This window comes from Lepidothrix coronata, unplaced genomic scaffold, assembly GCF_001604755.1.
Source record: "Lepidothrix coronata isolate B3197 unplaced genomic scaffold, Lepidothrix_coronata-1.0 Scaffold156, whole genome shotgun sequence".
Classification (NCBI taxonomy): Eukaryota; Metazoa; Chordata; class Aves; order Passeriformes; family Pipridae; genus Lepidothrix; species Lepidothrix coronata.
The window spans coordinates 2158902-2164300 of record NW_016690336.1 but is presented as its reverse complement, the minus strand read 5'-3'; the positions used below and the strand labels follow the sequence as shown (position 1 = coordinate 2164300).

At 40.0% G+C, this 5399-nt stretch overlaps 1 long non-coding RNA gene across 1 annotated transcript; it reads left to right on the top strand.

The window, feature by feature from the left end:
- The first annotated feature begins 2622 nt into the window (after window positions 1–2622).
- LOC108504260 lies at window positions 2623–3619 on the top strand. Its single transcript, XR_001877047.1, has 3 exons — window positions 2623–2764; window positions 2974–3088; window positions 3477–3619. It is a non-coding gene; the product is annotated as an uncharacterized LOC108504260 (long non-coding RNA).
- The last annotated feature ends 1780 nt before the right edge of the window (window positions 3620–5399 follow it).

The window sequence follows — 5399 nt, the reverse complement described above, 5'->3', positions numbered from 1 at the left end:
AAGGTGATGTTTGAATCCGTTCTTTTTATTAAGGAAAATAGTACCAGGAGCTCCTAAGTGTCTAAAACAAAGTTGCAGGCGAGCACTTACTGCACAGGGACAACAAAGTCGTTCAGAGCAGATGGGAAAGAAAAATTACATCAATCCAGAGCCAGTTTTCTCCTCCGCATAAATAATCCACGCTTGAACAATTTTTCCTCATATAAATAACTGCATTTATAAGAAGCCTCAAGTAAGAAGGCTCTTATATCATTATTCACTTAAAAACCACTCCAAAAACTCAGACAAATCACTGCTTTCTAAGTAAAAGAAAATAAAATGCACAGCTTGTGGTAATAAACAGCTCATTGTCGTCCTTCCAGAGAAAGTAATTTTTTTCTCTTCACTTAAAAATAAATGTAGCAGGGGCTTGTTTTCTTATATTAAGCAAATCACATCAAATGAATACAAGGAGAGTAAGTGCTACCACATGGCACCTCATGTAGCAACAGGACAGATGTCACAGTGATAACCCCAAAAAAACAAGGCTGGTGTTGTAGGGACAAGTGCCTCTGGTTGAAACTTCAGGGGCAGATCTCGAATTCATTAACAAAGCCCACATTCTCTGTAGTGTCAACATAAGGTCACCCCACCATCCTTCAGGCTGGAAAAATAAGGATCACGAAACCATGTGTAATTTAATCACTGTTCCTTAATCCAAAGGACAAACAAGGCCCTGTGCTGTGATGCCGTGTGTGACAAAGATGACTTCTGGAAGCCCATAGGTGGAGTTAACATATAAGATAACAAGTTTGGGTTTCAAGGGTTATCACAACCTAACACAAGTGCAAAGTCTGGGAGAATTGTTTAAACTCCCTCGCTCAATGCGTGGCTTCCCACTGAAGGAAGGTGGCTAATGGGGTAAGATCCCACTCTCCTATGCCAGAAATACAGACAAAAACAACAACAAAAGAAGAAAATATTAAGAACCACAACTATTATAATTCACAAACTAATCTAGAAATGCACTCTGAATTAAACTAATGTTAATTATTTCTAAAATTGAAGATAACATGGCCCATTTCCCCAAGGCTCCCAAAGCCACGCAGGAGGCCTGTGAAGCGTGGAGGGGAGGCCAAGCTGATCTTTATTCATGTGTTGCTCTGCTTATCTACATGGGAAACAGAATTATGCTCTATTTAGCCCTCTGTCAGGTTGCTCAGGTTTTAAAATAGCTGTTAATGAAATCACAAGCCTTCACCACAAAAAGCAGGAACGAAAATAGCAACAGGACGGCAAACGTTGGACTGCAGCAACTCTGAGCGAGTGTGGAGCAAAAGAGACATCTCCCCACAGTCTTGAAATAAAACACAGGGAATAATAGATTACATTTTACTGAGGCCTCACTACAGTGAATGGCATTTCATAACAATTTTCACAGAAATACAGTTCTTGAAAAACTGTTTTTACCTTTGGCTTAAGAACCTAACAAGAAAAGAGTTCAGCAGGGGAAGCGTTCCTTACATTAACACATAAGACACCTGGAAATCACCTGAAGGACACATAATTTATTATAATAAAAAAATAAGGCTTTTAATTTTTCATCTTTTTCACAGTATTGTGCAAAACTCAATTTTAACTCACTCAAATGGCCGTAACTTTAAAAATGCTGCCGGCACATCATTTGCACTAAATTATTTAGAAATAGATGGACATACACTTCTCAGACTGAAGTTTGGGCTGAATTTTAGGAATGACAATTAACAAAACACTTCCTTTAAAAGAAATAAAATCATAGAATCACAGAGTGGTTTGCATTGGAAGGGACCTTAAAGACCATCTGGTTCCAACTCCCTGCCATGGGCAGGGACACCTTCCAGCAGAAAGCAGTAGTGAATCTTTTGCTTTCCATTTTGAAATGAGAGAACCTTGATAAATACGGCTAAAAACCCAACAACTACTTTAATGGTGATTAAACATGTGCAAAGACTGCACATTATTTCTGACGGAAGAAATCTGAAGTGATCACACACCTCCATCAAATCCTTCTGTTTTATTTAGTGGGATCCAAAAGTGAAAAAACCCAAGAGTTGTTCTTCAGACACCAAAAATTCCTTGGAGAAACAAATAATGAAACCTTTCTAACACACTGACTGTGATCACTGCCCTTGACATACCTTGCAACTCATCTTGTAATATTTCCCATAGTACTCTCTGTGTTTGGAAACACAGACCCACAATTAATTTAGATTCATCATACAGAGTATTCTGCATATGACATACACACGCCTATAATACACATCATTTAAGACAACATCTGTAATTCTATTTCCACTAAGGCATAATATCTCCAAACTGTCAGGACTGCCACCAAATTTCATCATTATTTCATGTACTTTGCCACACTGAAGACTAACTCTGAGCTGTGGTTCCTCCCAGGGCACCCTCCCAGTCACGTTTTGGGAGAAATACAGTTAAACTCATCAAGTAACTCAGTGCTGGTATGTTTGGGGTTGGTTTTGGCACTGAGATGAACCCAGGATGTTGCACAGAAGAAAACCAGCAGTGATGGATATGGCAGAGGACCTTCTGGAAACCTGTGACCTCACAGAAGAGCAAAGCTGAAGACTGTAAGGTGTTTCCATCATGCTTAGGGAACTGAATTCACCTGCAATGTTTTCTTCAACTGGCCCAACATAACGTTTCTCACTTCTGAGGAAAAGGAGCCTTTAGATCAAAACAACAAAAAAAACCCAGCTCATTAAAATGAAGGATTGAGCAGCGGGTATTGTTTATTTACAGCAACTGAGGAATCAGATGCAAAGAAGAGCTGATCTACTGGACTCTTACTGCTACTTTTTTTTTTTTAATGTTAAAATGGTAAAAAAAAGTCCTGCTCACATAAATCATTTGCTTTCTGAAGCATGGTAACAGACACAGTCAGTACTGACAACAGTCTAGAAGGTAACACAGAGAGGCATTTGAATTTTCCAGAGATTTAAGCAATTTATCGATCACTGCAAGAGCACACAGGACTGGCTCCTGCTACACTCAGGAGACACAGACACAAGTCCAGTGCCAAAGGCAGAAACAGCTCCAAAAGTGTTGGGTAAGAGCTCTGTAACACTGATGAAAATTCTGTAATTAATTTCAAAGGATCAAGGATTTAATCTTGCATAATCTGAATACCCAAACCAGCCCCTTAGACCAGACAGCCAGAAACCATCTGTAATGCTGGAAGAGGCTCCCAGTAAAATAAATCTTTCTCCTCAGTCCTCGTTAAGTGTTCCTCATGTTTTGTACATTTCTTGAAATTGGAGAAACATATTTCACATTCGAGGCACTGAATTTACTGCAAAAGGAGGATTATGTGGGGACCAGAGCTAAGATTCAATATGAGTGCTTTACTTTTATTTTAATGCATAAAGAAGGTTTGACTGGTCAAACACAATGCCTTTTTTTTTTTTTGTATTTACATATTTTCCTCTTCATTAAAGGATCTCCAAGTACTTCAAGCTGCTAAAAGTCTTCCTGTGCATCCCTGTGTCCCTCAGCAGCTGCACTTTGCCTGTATTCCCTACACCTGAGCTGTACTGGCCAAGAGGTGACCTCCATTCTGAGCATCTTTAGCAATTTCTAATTAAAGCCAGGTGGAAATCATTAAAAATACATTTTTTAAGGAGTGCTTTCAAAATTCTTTCTTCACTCACAGGATCTCGCTATCACCCCAACAAAAAAAAGAACTTAATGAAGAACAGCAAAGAAAGAGAAACATCCAAACCAGCACAGCCAAGAGGTGAGTGGATGAGGTCACTCCAAATTTTGGAGATAAAAACTGTCCAGCCCACATCACTAATTTCAAGCACATCTGAAATGTTTAAACTCCTGTGTCTTCTTTCATAGAATATCCTGAGCTGGAAAGGACCCACATGGATCTTTGAGTCAAGTCCTGACCCTGCACAGGACAACCCCAAAAATCCCACCATGTGCCTGAGGGTGTTGCTGACTCATATTCAGCTTGCCCTTGACCAGGACTCCCAGGTCTCATTCCTCAGTCTCTCCAGGGTTGTCCTGTCCCAGGTGTAGGATCCAGCCCTTGCCTTTGATAAACTTCTTATGGCATTTCCCTGGGGAATTGTGATTTTCAGTCCTTCCTCAGAAGCTGCTCCTTCTGTGTAACCAAATACTGATTGCTCTGATCCACCCCTGTCCTCATCATCACAGTCCATCTCACTCTCGCCCTCTTTCAAGAAATATTTAATTACTCTGGATTATCTCCCCAGAGGTTGATCAGGAAAGGCTTTAGACATCACAAATCCTGCAGCATCCTTAGGGTAGGACAAACCTTTCTTCTGGATATCAGGGCAACAGACTGGACCTCACACCACCTCCAAGGCGTGAGAGTGAAAAAGCAGAGAGAGCAAAGAAATGAGAGATCCCAATTTTTACACCATCATGGAAAACTGATTTTAAAAAAAAAAAAAAAGGAAATATTCAAAATATTTATCTATAGTGTTTCCCCTTCTTCCTGACTGATCTTTTTATGGAAAACCAGCCAAGAAGCTGTTCTAGGGCTACGTAATATTTTTTTTTTTGGTTTCTTTTGGCTGACTGTCAACCACCCAGCAAAAATAAACTCATTAAGATGACAGGAGACCTGAACACACTCATGCTGTCAGTGCATCTCAGCATCATTCCCATGAACCCAAAAGCCATAAAACAATTAAAATAAAGTTAAGCTGACTCCACCCTTAGGATGAAACCAAGCTTGCAAGGATCTGTGAGCCCAAAGTCGGTGTCTGGCAGCACCTGAGCTAAAGGGTACCTGCAACTCCAGCACATGTCAAGCCAAAACAGTCCTAAAACTCCAGCAAACGAGGAGAAATTGGAGTGTGGAGCCTCAGAAAAAGCATTTATGTCATAATTACAGCTCTCGACCTAAATGTGTTTGCAAGCCTACTATTTCTGTATCCAATCCACTGCCCCCCATGTGTTGAATCTGTCCAGTTATTTGTGATTTTTTCTTTTGCTGCCACCAAATTTGTAGCTTTCCCCAGCTTAAGGCTCACATGAAGCCTCGTAATCAGCGAGGTTTCTACTTAAAAGCAAGAGGAAAAAAGTTACCATGGCTACTACAGTCACTCAGCTTTCTCAACTACTTCAAGACATTAATTCTGAAGGCTTTTTGGCTATGTTTGCACAAAATGTATGCTTCTATACCACTCTGTCATGCAAATTAGGTTGTGCTGCAGCATTTGAGATCACCTGGGACCATACCATACCTCTGGCTGGCATTCCAAAAAGACTCTGCAAGGAGCAAGGTGATAGTTTCCCTGATCACATTAAGGAAATTATAATGAAATATATTAAATATAATTAAAAACAATAATAAAATGCTATTTCTTACCCTGCCAAGTGAA